The following is a 25,314-nucleotide window of genomic DNA, read 5'->3' as shown; positions in this document are numbered from 1 at the left end:
CTTGGTTGAGCAGTACTCGGACTTCTGACCTACAGAAACTGTAAGACAATAAACAGCTGTTGTTTTAAGCCAATAATTTTTTGATGATTCCCACAGAGCAATGGAAAACTAACATACTTCTCTTCCATTTTACAGAAAAGTTTTTTTTTTGTTATTTCTTTAAATGTTTGCTAGGTTGACAATGAAAACTTCTGAACATGGAGATTTCTTTTATGAAAAAATGTATTGCAAAGTAAATTTATTTAATAATTAGGGAAGTACTCATGCTATTTCACCTTAGGTGGGTTTTCTTTAGCTTGTCCTTTCATAGCATTTAGTCCATTTTCTAATATTTTAAAATATGTGTCCTCTTATTATTCTTCAAATGTCTATCAAGGCTATAGTGATATACCTTTTTAAATTTCTGACACTGGCCATTTGTATTTTGTAGAAATAACATAGTTAAGATAACATTAATCCCATATGAACATCTCTCTTATTGTTTATTTAGTTATTTACATTTAATGCTATTATTTGTTTATTTGAGCTTTGGCCATTATTTGTTTTCTATTTTTCCCTCTCCTTTTTGTCACTCCCTTTCTATTCCATATATTCCTTGGGCTATTTGAACATTTTTAGGATTCCATTTTAATTTATCTACTGTGATTTTTGACTATATGTCATTGTATGTACATATATTTCTAGTGGTTGTTTTAGGTATTACAAATACCACTTAACGTCTTCAGCTGTATTACAAAAACTTCTTACCATAAAGATCGCATTACTCTTTCTCCTCTATGCTATAGTTACCTAATCTATCAAATGTGCATACACTGAAACCCCCATCTGACAGGGTTATATGTTTTGGCCATCATCCCTCAATCGTGTTTTAAAGAACCCAAGCATAAAATAGGCAATTATGTTTACCGAAATAATTGTTATTTCTGTTGCTCTTTATTGATTTCTGACCTTTAAAATTGTCTTCTGGTGTGATTTACCTTTTTCTGAAAGTTCTTTATTAGCAATTCTTTTTAAGCGGGTCTGACAACTAAAAATTCTTAATTTTTCTTTATTTGGGCTTGTCTGTTTTACTTTCATTTCTGAAAGATATTTTTCCTGGATCTAGAATTCTGGATTGATAATGTTAGGTTTTGGTTATTGACAGATGCAGGTTCTGTAGTTAGAGAACTGAGATCCTGAACTCTTCAAGGCTACCTGCCATTTCGCGACGTGTAACCCTGCCAGAACAAGACAGTTTGCTTCTTCAAGCCCAAAAAAAGAACTTCTGTCTCTCCCTGTACACACTCTCTGACCAAGATTAGATCTCACCTGATTGTCATGTCCACCCAAAACAATCTCCATTTTTTAACACAAAATCAACTTATTAGGCATTTTAATTACAAAGGCAAGGTTCCTTCTGTTATGTAAGATAACATAATCATGTAAGTGACATCAAATACTATCCACCAGCCCTGTATATACCTAAAGAGAAGGAATTATAGAGAATGTGTATAGAAGTGGGTTGAAATGTTGAGACCATCTTATAATTCTGCCCACCATAAAGAGCAACTATTTACCAATTTATTTATAAACCAACAATTCCACTCCTGGATATTTATTCTAGAGAAAAAGGTTTATCTGCATACAAAAACCTGTTTATGATTGTTGATAGCAACTTTCTCTTTAATATACCAAAACTGAAAATGACTTAAAGTTCTTCAGCAAGTGAGTGGATAAACAATATGTAATAATCTATTCAACGTGATAACACTCAACAATAAAAAAAGAATAAACTATGGATAAGTGCAATAACTTGGAGAAATTTCAAAGATGTTACACTTGGTGATAGAAGCCAGTCTTAATGAGTTATATACTATATAAATCCATTTACTGTATATGACATTCTTCAAAGACAAACCTGCTGTGACAGAGAGCAGGTCAGTGTTGCCAACATTATGGGTGGATAGATGTTATTATAGGGAAATAACATGAGGATTTGGAAGAAATTATGGATGCATACTGTATCCTGATTGTGGAAGTGGTTACATGAATCTAAAATTGTGGACTGTTGGAACTGTCTGCAAAAAATAAGACAAAGGAAAACATTTTGATGTATAATAATTTAAAAATAAAAATAATACACCTTTAGAAAACAACTGCTTAATGAGCAAAAAAAAAAAAAATTATCCATAGAGCCATACATTATAAAACAAGATTTTCTGAGCTCATCCTGTTCCTTTTTCTTGTTCCAGACTTGAAGTCAGCATTTTCTCCAAGAAAGCTTGTTTTGTTTTAAAAGCAAATGGTATTTCAGTCTGGGTGCTACAGACAATCACTGATACTGGATATGTCATTGTTTCTAGACCTTTGATGTTGTCAGAGCTAGAAGAGCTTCTTTGTCTTTAATACGAAATAATTATTTTTTGAGATTTGATACATTGAGCTTAAATTGATACTCCCAGTTTAAATTCTAGTCTACTTAGTATTTACAAAGTTCTTCAGCTCACATCTATTATTCCTTTTTTTCCCCACAAAGAATCATGGTTCTCAAGGACAAAAGGGAAGATGAAATTAAAGTAAGACTTTTTTTCTCATTATTCTACATTACACATAGAACATTCTCAGAATGTCAATACAGCATTCACCCATTTGATTTAAGAAAATATTTTAAAGAATATTTTGGATATACTTTTTCTGTTTTTTTAACTGCATCAACATTTGAGAAGATAATAGATATTATATAATTTCCACTCTCCTTTTTGTTCCTAATTTATTCTACTCTACATTTAAATGTATATTTAAAAGATAACTACTGTATCTCAATATTTCTCCATAATTTTAATTCTAAAATACTCATTCTCTAGAATTCTGGGGAATATATTCCTGGAAAAATTTCATTTTGATGATAGGGTATCTGTAGTGTTTATACTTGAAAAGCAGGTCCTCAGGAAATAAAAATCTTTGACCAATTGTTCTTTTGTATTATAAAAATGTTCATAGTGTTATTCTTATTCAGCTTTTGAAAGTTAATGACAATTGGATTCTCTTATCTCTACTAGCCCTTTCATTCACCTGTCTTCATGACAGTTGTTTTCTTTTCTTTCCCAGTAACATCCATAATTTATTAGGATGTTTTGCTAGGGGTGGCAAATATCTGAGTCTCATGCCACCAAATATGTTACTGGTGGAAGGTATCTGAGCTATCAGCAGTGAGTCCATATGGGTCTGCAGCAACCTCAGTTCTTGCCGCCTCAGAAGAAAGAATTTGACTGAGGGGCATAAGAGAGAAAAAGAGACTGAGGCAAGTTTCAGAGCAGAAGTTGAAGTTTATTTTAAAAGGGTTTACAACAGGAAAGAAAGGAAAGTATGCTTGGAAGAGACCCAAGGGGGCAACCTGAAGAACAAGTGCAGTGTTAAACTTTGATCCTAGGACTTTAGAGGCTTGTGCCTTTCCTAGGATTCTTTCCTTAGGGTGAGCTGCGTGCATGAGTGCCCTCCTTATGTTTGGGAAGTGAGCATGCACAGTGTGTTCAGGAATTTGTATCCATGCCCATCTGAGGGTTTCTTCCCTTTCTCGATGATGTGCCCCCCAGGAAGTCGTACTTCACCATTTTGTCTCTTTGTATGTGTGTGTGAGACGGAGTCTTACTCTGTCGCCCAGGCTGGAGTGCAATGGCACGATAATGTGCATGTCCAGGATGTTGCTTCTCCCTGGCATCTGTGGTCAATTAACATTTTAGTGCAACAGGTGTGGACCATCAAAAAATGGCCACTCCCTGGCGCTGGCTGCCAGTTTATCATTTGTAGAGAGAAAATCTGATAATTGCCAAACCATCGCCCGACATTCCTAGTGGATGAGGGAGAGCCCTCTCCTGCTCCCACTCATGCCTGTCTAACTACCTGTAACAGTTTCTTGTTAGGCATTATAGGTAAGTTTTTCCAAGAATGAATCGAAGTTTTTCAGGAATGTGGTGCATTTCTTCATTCAACATAGAATTTCAAATTTTATTTAATGTTGTTTTAATATGCTTTCTAAAGTTATAGTTATGATTACTTGCAATTTCTTTTTTGCTCAGATATTTCTACTATGGGTTAGTTGGATCTACTTTGCTTCTGTTCTATATTTTTATCTAATTCTTTTTTGTCTTTTTTTACGTATTAAAACTTTCTTGTTGTATCTTCTCTTCATGCATAAATTGTATGTGTATTTGTTCTTATGTTCTCTCTAATTTAGACTTCTGTCCTTTTTAAATATATGAACATTGTATAAAATTTGGGTTTATTTATTTCCGTTTCTCATTTGTATGCAAAAGTATTTTCCTGAACTTTTAGATGGGAGACATGATGAGATTGTTTCCTAATTTCATAACTCCAGAGGTTTTTCATCTGTAAAGTGTTAAATATACATGGCTTGGTTTTTCAGACTTTGGCTCTCTTCCCTCCCACATTTTATCTGGACTTTCTTTTTCTCTTTATCTTCATTGTCCCTGTCCTTTTCCCCTCAGAGTCTCTTTTTAACGTTTTTTGTTTGTTTGTTTATGTTTTTGTTTTTTGTTTTTTTCAGAATGGGCTGTCCTGAAAGTGAAATGTAGCTAGTTAGAGGGCTCATGAGCTCAAATTATTAATATTTTATCTCTTTTAAACCTTATCACAGTTCTTTGCACTTACCCATTGGAGTATGTTAACCCTTTACCTTTGTACTCACTGTTCTCAAACCAGCTCTTTCTGATTTCGAGTGAATAGCTAATAGTTATTCTGGTGATTCTAGGTCCGTTTGATATTCCATTACTTCCCCCTACTTCCTCATGTACAAATACTGATTCTATGTAGGTTTTGTAGTTGACAGTTTATCCCTTCCCACTCAGATGTTGAGTTACATGAGAATATTTTCCTCCTATTAAATTCATTTTCCATGACTTTTTAGTTTCATTGTCCTGTTTTTTTTTCTCTCTTAGCTGTTCTGTTTAATTTTATGGGAAAAATATAAAAAATTTCAAGAACTGTGCTGCCACAATTGCTTTCTTACCAAAATCCTAATTCCAAGAAGTTTTTTTTTAAAGTCCTCCATCTCTGTTCTTGATGTTCCCGTAGTACAAAACAGCACTTACCTCAGTCACTATTTTATCTTTTCCATGTCTATACATTATATATTATTAATTTGTTGAGTGACACCTAAAACCCAAGTACTCTTTCTAAGTGCTAGCAGAACAAAGAAGTAAATTGTGATACCTATCTTTGCTCTCAGATTGAGGAAATATGAGGTAGATACATAAAGAAATATTTTTCATGTGATATGATAAATGCACACAGGTTCTTTTTACTTTGCCTAATTAACTCCTCTTTCTTCAAGGCTTGTTTCAGAAACCAATTTTCCTCTGAAAATGTCTTTGCAACCCTTTCTTCCAGACCTCATTACACCATCCTAAAAGGCACACTTTATAGTTAGGCCTCTATTCAGATTTTTTTTTTTCTATCCATACTATTTTTTCACCCTTAGAATTTGTTTTTTTAAAGGCAGATTTAAAAATTTTTTCTGCATCTCTATCACAACAAAATGTGTGTGTTGATAAATATCTACTGGATAAATGATTTAATAGATAAAGTTATATTAAAAATCAGAAAAGAATAAATAATTTTATCCTGAAAAGAAAATGTAACAAGAAAGTAACATTTGATCTGGACCTTGAAATCTTGAAATAATCAATAGGCATTTGGCAAGGGGGTGAAATTTCGTTATAATCATGATCTTTCTCCAGAAGTAGATGTTTTATTTCTAAGAATCTTCTCTACTCACTACCACCCAAGCAAGTTAAATAAATGTCTTAAAGCAACACTTTTTAAGTAAAACTATGAATATGTTCTTGCTATAAATGCATTCTTGGTAAGAGTCATTTGTGAGAATCTGCGGTTGATTCCGTTATCAGAATAATGTCACTATGAGCAGCTACAGTCATTTTATAAAATATTCCTTTTAAGCCTCTCAATTTTCAGAATTGCTTTCGGTTTTTAAAGGCTAAGATCATTTTTTCCCCAAATGGCTCAAAGCCATTATATTTTTTCTTTATAATATCTCTAAATTGCTGCTCTTCTTCTTTCAGCCTTTACTCTCTGTTGGCCAGTGCCTCCTCATTTTTTCTCTCTAAATTAAACATAAAAATTATTTTTAAAATTTTGTGCTTCAACCTAGGATTTTTAGGGCAGTGGACCTATTCTGTATGATAGTATAATGGTGGATACATTTGTCCAAACCCGTAGAATATACAACACCAAGAGGAAACCCTAAACTAGGGACTCTGGTGATAATGACATGTCAATGTGGAATAATCACTTGTAACAAATGAACCACTCTTGGGGGTGAGGTGTTCATAACTGGGGGAAGGGAGTGTGTGGGAAGTCTCTGTTCCTTCTGCTCTATTAACCTAAAACTGCTCTAAAATATAAAGCCTATTTTAAAAATTGTGCACTTTATATTTTCATATGTTGCATCATGTTCTGGCCAAGATCACCTCTATATCAACCTTTTTTTTTTAATACTCAAAAGCTTCTTAAGTACATGTTTTATCTTATAACATGTTAATTTCTGATTCAGTATATATTTGTTTATTTTACTCAGAGACAAGTCGTAACTTTTGAGTGTTAAAAAGCCTATGATAATTAATTTAGAATGGATTTATAAACTTATGGCATTACAATTCTATTATCTTTTAATATATTTTTTAAGAATCAAATATGAAGTCCTTTTCAACTATATTCACATCATCACCACTTATTCTCACTCCTAATCCACACACGTATTACGTATTGATTTACATATACACTCTTTTTTTTTTTTTAGACGGAGTCTCGCTCTGTCACCAGGCTGGAGTGCAGTGGTGCGATCTCGGCTCACTGCAAGCTCCGCCTCCCGGATTCACGCCAGTATCCTGCCTCAGCCTCCCGAGTAGCTGGGACTACAAGTGCCCGCCACCGTGCCTGGATAATTTTTTTGTATTTTTAGTAGAGAAAGGGTTTCACCGTGTTAGCCAGGATGGTCTCGATCTCCTGACCTCGTGATCCGCCCGCCTTGGCCTCCCAAAGTTCTGGGATTACAGGCGTGAGCCACTGCGCCCGGCCCATATACACTCTTTTATATAGTCAGAAGCCAGAAATATTGGTAAAAGTTTTTATATTACTCATCAAACTTGGGCATGAAATACTGAGAATGTTGGTATAGTATATCCTGCCAAGAGCTGGAGGTTTCCACTCTGATTTATACATAATCATTGAAACTACATAAGCATTTTTTATGTATGTCAGTACGTATACTTTCTGACAGTTTTCATAACAATCACGGGATTGTTTTTGTCTTCTGATAGTTAAATTTTTGATAAAGTATACGAGAGAGAAAAGTGCATATTATTTTTAAAATATATGTTTACCTAAAGATTTATAAACTTAAATGTAAAGCAAATAACAGTTACAATGATAATAATTTATTTTATAGTTTATGAAAACTATGGCATTTAAAAGGCACATAAATTATATTAGGTAAATAGTATCACTATTTTGTCTTTGTTTTTCTTGCCAGTGATATAATTAAAATTCATAAAGTGTAAGTGTATAGCTCCAGATCATGTAACTAGTAAATGGTGATAAAAGTTTTGACCTCAGGGCTAGTTCGTTACAGGGATCTTTCTGTGATAACATGCTAGATGTACATATAATACTCGGTGTAATGGAATCAATGAAGCTACTCAAACACATAAATCCAGGCCCCATATTGCTAAAATGAAGTAAGACTTGCTTCATTTTCTCTAAGTCATTCAAAATTAGTCACATGAAATGGTCTGCAAAAGCAAATAGAGAAAACTGATGTTTATATTAGAAAAATATTTTATACTTTTATCACCCAGCACTTCACAATGTGATGTAATCACAAAACATTTATGTGTGTGTGAGTCTCTCAAACCAGTACCCCAAGTAGGTAGAATTCCCTAGAAAACACTGCAAAAGATCAGTCATCTATACCCTCTACTGAATAATCCCTCATCTTGAGTTTCTGTCTATTAATATAGCTTCTATAGTGTTCACCAACACATTCCTCTTTTAGGAACTGTAGTTAAAAATAATACCTCAATGACTCTTAAAAAACTTACTATATTTTAATTTTAGATTATATGTTTTTATTGATATATAATAATTGTATATATTTTTGAGGTATATGTGATTTTTGATACATGAATACAATGTGTAATGATCAAATCAGGTTAATTGGGACAACCCTTACCTCAAACATTTGGCTTTTCTTTGTGTTAGGAACATTCTTAACACAATTTCTGTCCTCTAGCTATTTTGAAATAGCCATTAAAAAATGAAATCCTGTCATTTCCAGTAACATGGAAAGAACTGCAGGTTATTATGTTGATGGAATAAGCTAGGCACAGAAAAACAAATATTACATATGTTCTTACTCATATATGGGAGCTGAAAAAGTGGATCTCATGGAGGTGGAGAGTGGAATGGTCTTTAACAGAGGCTGGGAAGGGTCGATTACATGTTTGCTTTCAGAAATATCTATGCTGTTAGGTACCCTCAAGCCTTAATATAATTGTGCCATTTTTTAATCATTAGCAATTCCTTTTTAAGTTAATTAAGTTATGTTGTTACATTATTTTGTGTTGTTAGTTAAATGACACTAATGCCACTTGGGGATAATATAAAATGCTACAGGAAGGCATTTCAAGATGAAAACTGCTTCTAAGAAGTAAAACAAGAGATCACTTTTAAGCTACATTTGATTGCCAGCTCTGAATTTGCTAAGTTAAATTTTATATAGCTTTATAATGTAGAGTAATTAGAGTGCCTAAAGAAAGCAAACACAGCACCTTCAGAATTAGTGAGAACGTATCAGTATACATCTTCATCTTAATCTTGCAAAGGAAGGCTTTTAAAAAAGCCATTAACAATAGCTGTTTGTGAGACACTGCTATTTTCAATAGAATAAAAAGGCTTACAGGATTAATAAGGCAATTACATTATCAGTGGTTATGCTGCTTTCTTTGAGTTCCTTGAATTATTTACACTATGAACCTGGAGCAAATGCCTTTTTGGAATTTTCTGACTTCCTAGAGAATTAATGGAGCATCAGCTTGAGACAAGATAAGTTACTCAACAACACATATTTCTTAAGCAGCTAATATATCCAACACCTGCATTCAATATCATGGAGGAATATAAAAGGCATCCTAACTCCCAAGAGGGCAGAGGTATAAATTTGGAATTTAATATACTCCTTTTAATAGCATGAGATCTATTATCTACTAAAACATAAAAAACAATGAGACACATATGAGAACATTTAAAACATATCATTTGGAATTTACTCCTTAACAATTTTAAGATTTATAGAATAATTTCTGTAAGATTATGAGATCATAGGATGTGTGCAAGACCTTCAATATCAAAGAGTCCATTCTGCACACTGAAATTTTTTCTACCACATTCCCAAGCTGTCATCCAGTCTGTGACTGAAAATCAATAGCAAGAAATGATGAAAGTAGCTTGTTCCATATATGTAACAGACACAGGATATGTCCAACTGCCTGAAAGTTCATTCTTTTCTTTTACATCATAGAATTTTCTCAAATTATAGATTAATATTTTTGAGGTGAAATTATCTTATTAAAATATTTACCCTTTACACAGAAAATTGCATGAAGATGGGGGCATTTTTGGTTTAGCTCACACTTTATTTGTGGTGCCTAGTACAGTGTCTGATACATAGTAGGCGTTCAATAAACAATCTATGGAATGATACCTATTTACCTGTAAATTCACCAGTTAATTTTATCCCGGAAAACTTTCAAAACAATTTTGTCTTATTGTGGTACCAATTTAAATGGAGTTATCTGTAGAGAGACAACTGATTTTCTTCTGTGTTATTTAGGATCAGGTTTGCCTTTGACAGAAAACATAAAGTAACAGTAGCATTAAAAAAGACAGCAGTTAATTTGTCTCATGAGGAAGTCTGAAGGTAAAGGAATACAGCCTGACTCCTTGTGACTCATGATGTTATCCAGTATCTCTTAGAAGTTATCACAATAGCTACTCCTCCTAAATTCCACTTATAGACAAGTTTATTTTCACCAGCTTCAGTCACTCTGTTTACATACTGGCCACCAGTAAAAATAAATAAATAAATAATGTTTTCCCAGGAGTTTTATACACTACTTCTTTATGCACTGCATTGGTCATATGCACAAAACTAGATCAGAAATATTCCATAGTAGCCATTCTTTCCTCCTTCGGTAGTATTACATTCCTCAAGTTTTAGCCAGGAACATGGATAACAAAGATAAAGATTACATTTTAAATATAATTGATTATATTTCAATTAATATTGAATATATAATCCAACATATATTGATTATATTCAATAATATATTGAAATTATTCAGTAATATATTGAAATGTATATGTTGAACAATTTCAATATATTTCTTTATTCTATTTTGAATAAAGAAATGTTTCAATATTCTATCTCATGAAGCTAAATGCGTCCACATGATTAGGTTTTGGCTATTGCAATTTACATGAAAGTTATATATGCAAATCATGGAAATTTTCCTAAATTGAATGGTATGTTCTTTTTATTTTCTTTACTTCTTACTGGCTGTAATGATGATGTCTTTAAATCTGATATTGATCTCCTTGAGATTTTAACATAATAAGCATTCTTGCTCATTTTCCGTTTTTCACCAAAATATGATTTCTTTTATTGTTAGCCTTGATTAAATGGTTATATATCTGAAATGGTTGGCATTTAATTGCATTTTAACAAACTTTTAATTTTTGACAACTTTATTGAGCATGTCACTACAAGCCACGGATATTGATTAGAAGTACTAGTTTAAACATCTTCTAATTAGTCTAATTCTTTTTCTGCCTCAAAACAATTTTTTTTAAAAAATCTCTAATTAGGAAATTTCCATTTACATTTTTTCTTTGTTCAAATTATCCCACTGCATACTGAAGAATATCCAAAATCCTTATCTGGTAATTCAAAACCGTCATTGCTTCAGATCAAGCTGTTCTTTATAGCTTATTTTTCTTATTTATGCATGCACTCTACTTACCACTCAGATTTCTTAGATGTATCTCCTGTGTTCCCTGTTTTTCCCTCACCACAATCTCTACTTTAATTGCACATTTCATACAACACTCATTTTGTTCTGTCATCACTCTTTCCCATTAAGGCTGAGATTAAATGCCACATTTCATAAGATGCGTGTATTTTGATCTTTTCAGCAAAAAACGATTATCCCATTCTCTGAACTCAAAATACTTATGAAATTTATTTCCTTCTACTTGGCAATATATGTATGTATGTATGTGTGTGTGTGTTGTTTATGTGTGTAAATATAGCTATGTTCTCATTAAAGGCTTGGAACTTCCTGTGCACAACTCTAATAGCTTACATTGCACAGAGTATATGCTCAGTTAATACTTTTGAACAAAATGAGGCTACATAATCTCACATCACTTGGATGAATACCCTATCATGTAGTACATTTCTTTAAAATGTAAGAATTCAATTCTGCACTCTATTGGTATGTTCACTTGCTATTTATCTTGATAACTGATTTCAAGTGACTTCACCTTTGTAGATAAACAAGGACTATGCCTTCCCCTATCAATTCATGACGGTATTTGTAGAAAGACAATACATAATTAAAATAAAATAGTATTCTCTTCTGATAATATAATTGTCATAGAAATGGCAATTACGGTACTGCTTACCCTACAGCCTTCTGAGAGAAAGCTCCTTGAGCTTCAGCAAGAGGCAAGCCGTGGAACCAACCCAAATGCCCATCAATGATAGAATGGATAAAGAAAATGTGGTACATATACACCATGGAATACTATGCAGCCATAAAAAGGAATGACATCATGCCCTTTGAAGGGACATGGATGAAGCTGGAAGCCATCATCCTCAGCAAACTAACACAGGAACAGAAAAACAAACACCACAGGCTCTCGCTCATAAGTGGGAGCTGAACAGTGAGAATACATGGACACAGGGAGGGGAGCAACACACACTGGGGGCCTGTTGGCGGTGGCTAGGGGAGGAAGAGCATTGGCACAAATAGTTAATACCTAAGTGAGGGGTTGATGGGTGCAGCAAACCACCATGGCACATGTTTACCTATGTAACAAACCTGCACGTTCTATACATATATCATGTATCCCGAAACTTAAAAAGAAAAAAAAAAAGAGGCAAACCTAGATGGCAAATTTATTTTTATCACATTATCAAAAACACATTTATAAATTTGTAGGCAAGTGCATGTGTGTCTTAGAAATTCTTATTTTATAAGCATATCAGTATAATTCCTTTTCTTTTCCAAATTCATCTTTTTGATATTCATTGAGCCAGCTAAGTGTGAGCTACACAGTTGTGGTCCTTTGCCTCATATAGCTTGTTGTATTGTTGGGTAGAAAGAGTCTACTAAGTAAGCAATTATGATGTAAGTACTTGATTGAGGAAGTCCTCAATGTTGATGCTCTGAAGCAATTAGAGAAGGCATGTAATCCAATCTAGAGATATCAAGGGAGGCGTCCTGAAGAATGTGCGTTTAGGACAAAATCCAAGAACTTTCCCGTATAATGGTGAAAGAGTGAATGGTCCATTAGAGAAACAGAAAGAAGTTCAGTGTACATAGAACCTGTTTTGTAATGAGAAGTGATAGAGGTAAATGAGGTGGAAAAAGTAACCAAGGGTCAATGAACAGGTTCAGAAAGATTAATGCGTGGTTCAAGAGGATTACTAAATTAGTGTGTATTTTTATTTTCTTTTACAGAAACAGTATCTTTTTAAGTGTGTTATTTAAAAATTTGCTGAGATAAAATTTATCTCATAAATGTATTATTACATCTTTGAGGGGATAATGTTTTCCTCCTTTGAGAATTTTACAGATACATCAGGGAGTAATAATTATCCCCATGTAATAATTATTTGTACAATTTCTAATTTAATAAGTATAGATTGATTCACAATGATTTCATCATAATAATTCATAATAATGATGAGTCATGTTTGTTTGCTTAATGATTCCCCACAAGTGACTTTGTAAATTTAATTACGTGTCTAAGAACACTGTTCTGCTATACTCTAATCTCCCACAAAAGGCAACTATCATGCAGAATGCTTGAATTTTTGAGTCAGAGAATATAAGAAAGGTAACATACTTTGTTTTTTCATTTCAGTTGGAATCACTTTTAATATTTAAATACAGAGCATGAGCATTGGCTTAAAACACACACACACACACACACACACACACACACACACACACACACACACACACACACGCACAGGTTCGAATAGCTGAAATATGCAGAGGAAATGAATTCCTGGTTTGTCCTCCACAGTCCCCATCCTGGGGCTGAAGCTGTAGCTGGCCCTCCTCCTACATAGAGAGTCACAGTGGCCACTTTCCACTACAGTTGTAATGCATGTTGTCTGTTTCATATTGAGGGCATGTCCCTTCCTGACAGCTCCATTCTTTTTTTTAAAAAAAAGGCAGTCATTAATGGTTCAGGACACATCCCTCTCTACTGGCATCAGTTCCTGCCCCACAACAGGAGAGTAAGATCTTCCAGTTAGGAGCAATTTGGTGAAAGGAATGGGGTGGCCAGAGCTGGAATGACTACACTCTGGTATCAGAGTGAAAGACAGAAGTAAGTCAGGATAGCGTGGAGGGTCCAGTTGCAAGTTGAGAGTCTCTCCATGAGGCCATTTGGAGCGAATTCTCCCCAAGAAGTTTCAATAGATTAATGTGCCAATGTTAAATATATATATATATATATATATATAAAATCTCCAAATAATCAGCCATTCAAACACTATGGAATTTCAAACGTCACCCACAGACAGCTCAAAGATAGCAGTAATCTTCTGGATCTTTCCAGGAAGTAAAGGGTGAGCCCCTGGCATTCCTTCTGGCAGCCGTTTTGGTCCTGGTTGCTCCATTTGCAACTTCTCAGTCTCAAAAACAACAGAAAGAACCACATCATAAAGAAAGTGGTCCCGATCCATAAGGTTTCCTGGAAAACCTGTGCATTTTTTGAGCCACAAAGAGGGAGATCTCAAAAGCGCCTGCGACCATAGAGCCAGCCCTCTCTGGAAACATCTCCATCAGGCCCCACCCATAGTCTTTCCATTAGGGTATCATCCACAGCTCCCCTCTCTCATCCTCTTGCATCGGCTTTGGGAAGCAATTCCCCAAACAGGGGTTTCCTGGCCGGGTGGTGGCCACGATTGCGGGTATAGATAAGCCCGTCACTTCCCCAGCCCATTGTCTTGCCCAGGGCTTTAATCTATGTATGTAAATTTGCCTGCCTTGTTTTATTTTTTTCATCCTCCTTTCTTTTTTTTTTTTGTTTACTGTCATTCTATCTTTTGTACCACCTCTTCTGTTTTCTTCTCATTTTCATCACACTTAATAACCCTCCTAGTTAAACTAACATATTACTAATAGGTAATGGTTCACCGGTTCACTTGGCATCAAATATGATCTAGGCACTTGACATAGTTCATTTCATATGATTGTCATGATATTCCTGTGAAACTATGGCCAGAATTTAGCAGATTTAAAAACAAAACAAAACAAACAAACAAAGCTTTCAAAGAAGTTAAATGGTTTTCTCAAAAAACTCTCAACTAGTAGAGGAATCAGAAATCACACATGTATTGCATTATTCAAAAATATCTTTTATCTTTTCATACACAGATCCCTAAATCATTTTAAGGTCAACATCAAATATCATTCTCTTATCCTAGCTATCAAGAAAAAAAAAATCATCAGAAAATGCTAGGGAGAGTGTGATAGATTGCAAACATTTATTTGGAACAGAGCCCTAACAACTTTCTTATTTTTTCTCTGTCCCCAGACACCTATGATTCTAGAGAATGGTCTTGTCAGATACTTAATCCAAGTATCATATTGAGGTATTGTCAGATACTTAATCCAAGTATCTGATAAGACCATTCTCTAGAATCGTAGGTGTCTGGGGACAGAGATGGGAATCAGGAGATGTATCATATGAGAAGAAACCCTGCAATAGATAATTAGGGTCTACAGGCAGGGGAGTTACCCAGCAGCAGAGATTGGCAGCGAGATATGCTTTCCAAAATAGAGTTGAAATAAATTTAGAGCAGAACCCTAATCACGTTATACTCTTTGTATTGCAGCCTCAAGTCTCCATTTACTTATGTACCCTCCAGCACATCTTATAGAACTGTCCTTTGAACCCAAGTTCTTCATGACTCTGGACTGGAATGCCAAAATGTAGAGAGAGAGGATGACTGGCGCGGAGACATTGCAATGGGAAAGAACTGTCTAAAACAGAATTATTTTAATTGGAAAAGTCATGGAGAGTCAGGTAGCACTCTGGGAATTAAGGATTTACTCTCAGAAGTATAAAATGATATGAGTAAGCTGACATTGAAGTGCATAATGATTTATTTATCCAAGAAATATTTCATGAACAGCTACTGTATGCCATGCACCATTGCAGCTGTTGGGGATATGCAGTGGAGACAATAGAATGTAATGCTCATGGAGCTTATATGCTAGCGGCAAAAACAGTCAGAAACAGGTTAATACATAATGTAAGGTATTAATAAGTGCATTGAAAAAATAACAAAGCCATATCAAGAGATCAAAAGTGAGAGATAATCCTGCTTACGATATGGTGGTTGGTGAAAGCTTCACATGAATTCGGTGATATTTGAAGATAGGCTAACATTACATGGAGAAGTAAGCTATGAAGACAGATGTCCAAACAGAGAAAGGGAAGTAAAAACACCATCAAATGTGATTGTGTGTCCAAAAGCTGAAAGACAGTGCTGTGATTGGAGGAGTAGAGATATGAGAGAGAAAGGCAGAGGGTTAAGTGGGGACCAGATTAAGTACGGGAGTATTGGCCATGGCAACATAATAAAGCTAATAAAGGGAAAATTTCCTGTAAAACATTTTAGACAACTACATTTTTGTTGTTGCCTATTTTCAAATTTCTGCTAAAAAATGACAGTGGTCCATCCCCTTGTCCTAACCAATAGCATTAAGGTCTAAAATTTATGTCATATGTATCATATATAGGTGTAGTTGTGTACTTTCTTTTTTTTTTTTCTGATACGGAGCCTCACTCTGTCACCCAGGCTGGAGTGCAGTGGCACCATCTTCGCTCACTGCAAGCTCCGCCTCCAGGGTTCACGCCATTCTCCTCCCTCAGCCTCCGGAGTAGCTGGGACTACAGGCACCTGCCACCATGCCCAGCTAATTTTTTGTATATTTACTAGAGATGGGGTTTCACCGTGTTAGCCAGGATGGTCTCGATCTCCTGACCTCGTGATCTGCCCGCCTCGGCCTCCCAAAGTGCTGGGATTACAGGCGTGAGCCACCGCACCTGGCCGGTGTGTACTATTTTTTTTTTTAAGTGTAAAAGATAAGATTGTTTTAAAAGGTTGTGGACACTATCATAAAATACCTACTAGAATATCTATGTATGAAGATTTTTAAGTACTTATAGTCAGCAAATTTAATCCACTTCCACTACAGAGCAGGTAATTTAAGTTTAACTCATCTATAATTAATAATCTATTAAACCATGTTTTAATCTTAGTTAATGTCCCCTGGAATAATGGGAAAATGCAGTCTATAATAGCTCCTTTTTATGTTTATTTTGCTGAATTTCAACTTAGCACAGCATTATTTCACTGCCAGATTTTTTTATAATAATGGCTTAATTTGAAAGAAGAAATACTCCCAGTCAGTATTCTTACTTCCCTGCCTTTTTTTTTTTTTTTTTTTTTTTTTTGAGAGTGAGTCTCGCTCTGTTATCCAGGCTTGAGCACAGTGGCGTGATCTTGACTCACTGAAACCTCCACCTTTCAGGTTCATGCAATTCTCCTGCCTCAGCCTCCCGAGTAGCTGGGACTGCAGATGCTGGCCACCATGCCCGGTTAATTTTTGTATTTTTAGTAGAGACGGGGTTTCACATTGGTCAAGCTAGTCTCGAACTCCTGACCTTAGGTGATCCACCCGCCTCAGCCTCCAAAAGTGCTGGGATTACAGGCAACCCTCAGAAGTGGCTGGACTATTTTGTGTCTCAGTAATAGATTCCTACCAGATATGCCTCTCTCATCCAGATTAATTAATTAAAGCAACTTGTAGCATGGTTACAGCAATGCTGCCCTTGCTGTCCGTGGCACTGGTGAGTCAGGTCTTGCTCTTCCTCATACCCTTCAGCTCTGCTCTCCCGTATTTGAGCTGAGTCCCTTCATGTAATGAGTCTTCCATGTAATGAAGAATAATCTTTTATAATAATCATGTTTTTATATATAATAATAATCTACAGTACAAGGTATTAAACAGCACAGAAACAATCATATAGTATTAGAAATAAATAAGACTTCAGAGAACTTTAAGTCCAATACTATCTTTTACAGATGAGGAAACGAGAACCCGGGCAGTTGAATGATATCCTTGTAGTTCGGGGCTACTCTATAGCAAATCTTGTGTAAAATGTTGGAATTCTAATACATGTCTCTTATTTTTCCCACCACGTTATGCAACATCCCTACAACCTCCACAGTTAAAAATATTGATCAGAACATAAAACCCATCCTGAAGTCTATTTTACATGGAAACCCTTTGCTTAAATGTTTGTAGCACAGTTTACAATTCTAGAGCACAATTCTCAGGCGGAGGATCACTGGAATTCAGGAAGAGGGTAGAGCTTTGTGAGTTTTTTAGATTTACATCCACTGGGGTTTGTATTCGACTACCTGATAGAATACCCAAATAACAGTGGCTTCATCACTTGTGGGGCTGTTTTTCTCACAAAGCGAGGGAGTCTAGAGGTATGAAGTCTAGTGCCAGTGCCATCAGTGAGGAATTCAGACTCTATCTTTCTGCTCACTCTTAGCATGTGGCTTGAATCTCGTGCTTATCATTAATGTCTACATGTTGGTTGTTCCAATTCCAGTCTTGAATCAGTACTCTGAGCAAGATGTTGTCGAAAATGAAAGGCAAAGTCGATCCTGTCCTGTTCTAAAGAGATTTCATGAGAATTTGAGAATTCCATTTGGCTAGTACATCCCATGCACATTCCCATCAGCAAGGCTAGCTGGGAGATCATGGATTATTTTGCTGAGAGGTATGATAATATATCCAGTGATATTCTGCAGTTAAGTACAACAATTTATGTTTTTATATCCCATAGGATGTCTTTAGGAGGCCTACACTTTAAATGAAAGACTAATAAAAAATAGGACACATAGGGTGTTATATGGTAAGAATTGTCATGTAGAAAATTAAAGCAGGAAAAAAAAGATGAGAGTTGAGAAATAAAATTTACTTTTAATTAGAGTACTCATGAAAACCTCATTGAGAGTGACTATTTGTGTCAAAGTCTAAGGTGAGTGAGGCAATAATCCAGGTGTAAATTTGGGACAGGGAATTCCAGGCAGAGGGACAGCAAATGCTGTGGTGACAGTATTCCAGGGAGGTTTAGAGAGCTAAAGAATGAATAGAAAATTAAAATTAAATTAAATATTTTCACTAAAGCAAACATAGCTTACTCAACTATATTTTAATAGCTTTATTTCTACTCACCCATGTAATCACACACACCACAGGCATGAAGCCAGGTGCGTACCTTGTGCATACCTTGGAAGATGTCACATTTACCTGAAGCATAACTAGCTCCTGGAATTTCGGTTTATTGAGAGAAGCAGAGCTATTTTTCCACGGCTGAAAATCTCTCAAAAAGTTGATATAATTGAATGACTTTCATTCAAGCTGATGACTTTAGAGATTGAAGGCTACAAGCTTTATCTGTCTATTAAAATGGAAATGTCTAAAGTTTCCTTGAAGAAATTCTGTCTCAAAGAAGTCATTTGAAGTTATGAGTAGGACTGGATGTTCAGGTAAAAAAAATTTTATACCAAAAAAGAAAAAATACAAGGCCTGAAGCATTATCTCTTACGATTCATACTTAGATTATAGAGTCTATTCAGGGATTTGCAACAGAATGCATATCAAATAACACAATTTCTTCTGGCAATTAAAGGCCTTGGACATATTTAACTAACTTGAGGATATATAAAAATACTAAAGTGATGAATAAGGACAAGAGAGAAAGTTTACGTGCTTTTTAAAAAAGTATGCATGTATTTTAAACTTAGTTACTTTATGAAGATTACATGAAGGAATTATCATAGCTATGAAAGCCATTCCCCCAAACTTGAGCAGAGTTGAATGATACCCTTAGTCTCTAGATGTATAGACACATACATAGATAAGCTGTGGTCATGGACAATCGGAAATAATTAATGTGTTCTATGCTGCTATAATTGCATGAAAAATGACCATTTAAACTGAAATTTAAACTTTTTCTTGTGTGTTTTCTTACTGTTCAATCGATATATCAGGAATAAACTGATTCCAAATCAACACAATCATGCTCACCATAGTAGCAGGAATTACAGTGTAAATGTTATTTATTAGATTATCATTTCCTAACATTATAGAACTATAAAAATAATAAAACAATAAAATATATTGTTTTCTGTTCCTCTGCATCAGCTACATCAATGGAACTTGTGCCAAACCCTTTAGTTCAAAATCTGGGGCCTTTGGTACATCCCATTTTCCACTGTAATCCCATGGCCTCCTGGGTTCCAAGTGAAGCAGTGATCACACTTCTTGTTTCTCCTTATAGATCTACATACTTGACTACCTGGTCCTTCATGTGCAGCTGTTGCCATCAGTTCTGTTCTCGGCAGGGAATGCTTTTCCCTATTTCTTCTCCAGTGAGTCCCTTGTTGAGGTCAACAATGAAAACCCACTTACTTTCTGTTTTTTTTTGTTTGTTTGTTTTTCCAGTAGCCTACACTATTTCCATTTCCATCCTATATACCCTAATCTGGTCTGTCTGTTTTCACACATCCGTGCACTCTGTCCTTTCCTAGCTTAAGCATCTAGTACAATCCCTGAGGAGACTAAAGAAGTCCCCCTTTCCCCCCATAGCTGGGAGATCTTAGTCTGGGAGATGGCTGTTACAAACCCCAAATTGCCTACAAAGACAGTCTGAGATTATGCAAGGTCTACGTACCACAGAAAGAACATGCAACATCCCTAGAAAGCTAATCCTGCCCCCACCAGCCCTCCTCTGGGCCTTCTGGCCTGCATTTTACTCTTAAGGGACTTTTTTTTTTCTATTTTTTTCCCAAAGTCACTATGTGGATGAGTTGGACTATGGTAGGGCCTGGCCAACCTCAAGCAGTCATTGATTTTTATTTTCTTTCATAAAGTATGTCCTTCATTTTGCATTTTAAAATAACTGTACATAGGCCACATAAGCCAATAAACAAAATTAAACATCGGAATTCCTATTAAATCAGTCAGGGTACAGGGATTAGAGTGTGTTGGGTGAAATTTGGAAATTGCCTCCAAGAAGGCTAAGCCAGCTCCATTTCTTTCTGGGGAAGTAAACCTGTGACAGGACCTACCGTTTATAGAATTTGGTGTTTACATCAGTATAAGGATTTTATTCTCAAATATTACACATATTTTCCTAACTAATCTGTGTTTACCAATCACAGCTTTGTAATTTTGGTGCAAATAATGAAAGTTTGGAAAAATTATGGAGTGATAGTTACCAGCATTAAAAATGACCACTTAAACTGAAATTTAACCTTTTCTTGTGTCTTTTCTTACTGTTCAGTTTGAATCTTGGGCAAGCATTGTTCATCTAGACAATAATACACTCAAGTTGCAGTCCTTTAACATCATCTGAGTGATAGTTGGACTATCATCATCCAGTGGCCTATTTCTTGGAATAACTTGGGTATCTAAGTAAAATCTCTACTAACGCTCTTATTTAAATTTTTTAGCTATGATAGCCTAACTGAAAAAAAAAGGCGAAAAAAACCCTTTATTACACATGCAGCACATAGCAAGATAACCACTAGAAATGTCAAAACACTGACAAAAATAGAAGGCTTGTAATTATACTTCTAGTACAAATTTGCAAATGCCTCAAATTCTGGATGCCCTATTCTCAGAAAATTCCAGGACTTCTTGCACTTTCATACATAATAGATGTGAACTAAAACATGTTCTAAGAATTTGTATTTGACACAAAAGAAAATGTAATATACATACGTCAGATTTTTTTTAACTAAATTAAACATGGGTTAGAGACCACACCTTTTGTAGAGTAGAATGAATGATATTTCTTTGGTGTTAAAATGCCCACGAGGTTCCATGACAAATCAGTGTTTTAGGAATTTTTTTGAGTTACCTTGAAAATGTGTAATCATGTAAAAGAGTTTTAGAGAATGGTAATACACTTAGATATCACTGTACTATAAAAAATACATAAGCCACACAGAAAAAAATACAAAAATGATGCTACAAGCTCATAATATATTTCCATAATGGGCTTTGAATATTTGAATATAGTGCTGTGATAATAACATAGGCCCAGTTGCGTGAAATATTCATATTTAAATTTTTTGTTGTTTTATTTATAAAGCATTGCTCTGAAGGTTTGAATGCAGACTTTCAAATTTTGAGAAATTTGAAAACAAATCACAGTGGTTTTGATAGCTTCTTTTGAATCATGGGATTGATTAAAGCAAGAGAATGCCAAATACCCATTAAAATTAAGTGAAATGAACTTAAATTGATCAGTTTTCCTCAAAGAGTTAGACGAGTTGCCTACGCAAGGTCATTTCTATTAAGTTCTGAAAGTAGTTGAGTCATTGACTCCCCTGCTCAGATTTGCTGCTTGAATTGATATCAGGAAGTTTTGGCCAATGTGTGTGAGAAAAGGAAGAAGACATTTCAGAATTTCTTTTTTCTTCACTCTTGATTCATCAAGTACAGGCCTGAGAGATTCTGAAGAACTTCATCAAACCTGACGTTTATTTCCCACCCATTTTTTTAAAACAAATACTCATGTTATGCTTTAGAAACATATAGTGTCACATTTTTCATATTTATTTTTTAAAAAATATGCATAGTCCCTGACTGAAAGATGCTATTAATCTATACAATGAATTAAAATAAAACCTCATTGCAAATATTAGTTCACAAGGTGCAATCATCCATATATTCAGTAATGTATCATCACTGTCAAGAGAATTCCAAGGATGCTTTTTGCTGCTTCTCTCTTCCAGAAAAGAGAACACTGATATAATATACAAAGTTGTAATAGACATAGACTCATCAATGATAGGATGTGGTCACCAGTAGTGGTTGAAAGTCTGAAACAAAAAAGATTAAAATTAAATGTGCTTGGGAAAATTCTCTCTCCTCTTCGATTGTGCTTTTCCTATTTTGGAACCATAATAAGATTCAGCTAAGAATGTGCTCTCCGCCTTAGAAAGACAAGTAGGAACAAAAACAGAAAGAAGTAAGAAAACATGGAGGAACAGGTTTATGTGTGGCTCAAATCTAATCTGTTTCTAAAAAGTCAGAATGAGCTTATGCATGATGAATGAGTCCAGCTCAATAGGGTGAGAGAACCTATATGAATTTGGAGCCAAACTTCTACATAGAAGTAATATGTATGTATTTGTAGAAATGTCCTTCTTGTAAATGTATAGCTCCAAAGTGTATCTCTTTGTGGACATAGGGAATTGGAAAGCAATGGCTGTGTTAACTAGCTATTTGGTTTGCTCAAAATTCTCGTATCAAAACTCTTGTGAATTTGGATGCTGTTTCTATTTTTAATATATTGTTCTCTGTGACATTGGCATAGCATCATTCCATAGATTGCAGTGACCAGGAAAGCAATAGAAAGCTTTTGATTGCTACCTAAGAATCATTGTGAATAAATACATTCAAAAGAAAAGAAATCATTATCAAAGTTGAACACAAAGCTAAAGACATTATAACTTAAAGACTTTCCATTTTTGTGTAAAGCACTTATTTAAATTAGATTTATGTGGACCTTGAATAATCCATTTCCTTTCTGGAGTCCATTTGGAATTTTTTCTTTGGAATCTGCTATTTAAATTAAGGCTGTCAGGAAACGTTACCATGGTTACTTGCATCACCTGAGCCTGAAATGAGAGTTTTTGAATATTTTCATTTCTATGCTATCATCACTGCCTTATGTAGAAGGCAATTATATCTTTGGGGGTTAATAATACATTTTACTACCTTTATATGAAGCTCGTTTATAACCCATTGAGATACTGCAAATGTACTCTTCCACTGAAAATGAAACTCTGTGTCCATTTCATTCACGTGGGAGACAGGATAGGAGAAAAGGGCAACTTAACTCCAGAGGATGATTTGAATTTGGCATTTTCTTAGGGGACAGATATACAGTGCCCATTGTTTCTTCTCTCTACTATTTTTAACATTTTTATTTTGCTTATTCTTTTCTGTTATTCTGTCTGTAGTAAATAAAGACCTGCATCCTAGACCCTTAAGTTTAGATACTTCTTGACGAACCCAAGAGCTTTATTCCTTAAATTATTCCTAAGTCTTTCCTCACAGTCCTACTAAATCTATTCCCTGTAAGATTCCTTAACTGAATGTGGCAAATAGCCAAACATGGCCAAAGTCCACAGCTAAAGGTGATGGCTAATAGATTCATTGAATTTCCACACTTGTTGACCAGATTTCTGTATATTTTAACATGCGGAGATATAATGAAAACACAATTCTTTATACAGAATAAAAATGTGATGCTTCCCATAAGAGATTGACATTAGAGATCTTGCATGTCCTGTCTTTTAGAAATACACTTTTAATATCATTCTTTGTCCACCTCACCCTAACAAGATAAGATTCACCTCAAAATCTCGGGCTTCATTGTGCAGGCTTCAGTTCTTGCATTCATAGCACAGTGGTGAAGTAGCCACTTGGAATCCAAATTGCCATCAAGGACAATTCTAAAGAAACGTCCACTAGTATAGTATGTCCTGTGTTCTTTCAATTTCCTCTTCCACAAAGCAGTGAATAAGGCTTAATGATCTTCATAAATTTTTATGGCATCAGTATTTGCAGAGAATTGGAGGATCCCCTTCCAAACTCAGAATTAACAGAATGATAATATAATTATTATTTGCCTAGTAATTTATAAAGAATTGCTACATACATTACCATATTTTATCATAGACTCAACCCTAGGAAGCATATAGGGCAAGAATGTTCATTATCTCCATCTTATATTTATGGAAAACAAAAATTTAGACATGAGACGTAATTTATCTGAGATTACATGATTGATCAGAATATGACCCCAAGGTGATTGATGATAAATCCCAAGAGCTGTCTCTTATATATTACGGTCCCTTCTCTTTAATCTCCACACCCAAGTCTAAAAAAGTAAATAACTTGTGCTTACGATCTAAAATAGAACACAATGAGAAAAGTCAGGTATGTTTGTTTTTTCCTTTTCCTGACTTTATTAGTGTTTTTTTTTTCTCATTTAAAAATAAGTATACTTTTTCAATTCTTCTTCTAGGTAAAAATTAAAACACAAAATGCTCATTTGTTCTAGTTTTCTAATTTTGCATGTTTCTTTATATGACAATGTCTATAATTAGAGTTTAATTCTATCCATCTATTCTGTTTTCATAGATAAGAATGCTTTTATATTTTTTTAAATCTGATTGAGTTTTTTTTCTTAAGGCACAAATCTCTTTGTCTAATTCACCTAATAATATAGGAAAAAGCCAGATTACCCCCAGAACAGTAGATGTTCAGATGTCTGACAGGCAATTTCCTGGAATAGCCCAGCTCTGAGAGGGTAAGCACACATGATACGCCAGATAGAAACAACTGAGTGGTGGCAGAGTACAACTAAACATAGCATTAGAGTAAGTGGCTGCATTAGTTACAGTCAACGGAAATTTCCAGAAAATAGGTCTAGGCTTTTAGTGAGAGTCTGTTCTCTAATTCAACTCAACGCATTAAATTCATTTTCCAGAAACTAATTTGAAGTTTCTCTATACAAACATAATCTATAGAGATCTTTAAGCATTTTGGTGAATTTTGAAATTATTCTAAGAATGAATTGTATTGCCTTAATATAGCATAGTATTTAAAGTGCATATTTTCTGAGTATATTTTATATTGCCACTGACTGAACATTACAGTTATAATAGTGGTTCTTCCTCTTTTAGGTATATATTTATTCACTTTCCAGCAATATATACCAAAATTATGCTTTTATTAGTATTGTATTATTACAAAATTTGTTTCATAGTGTATATGTGCTTTTTATCCTTTTTTTAAATTTAATGGTGTATAAAACCCACATTAT

The sequence above is a fragment of the Gorilla gorilla genome, chromosome 3, assembly GCF_029281585.2.
Source record: "Gorilla gorilla gorilla isolate KB3781 chromosome 3, NHGRI_mGorGor1-v2.1_pri, whole genome shotgun sequence".
Lineage (NCBI taxonomy): Eukaryota > Metazoa > Chordata > Mammalia > Primates > Hominidae > Gorilla > Gorilla gorilla.
This window is presented reverse-complemented; position numbering follows the sequence as displayed.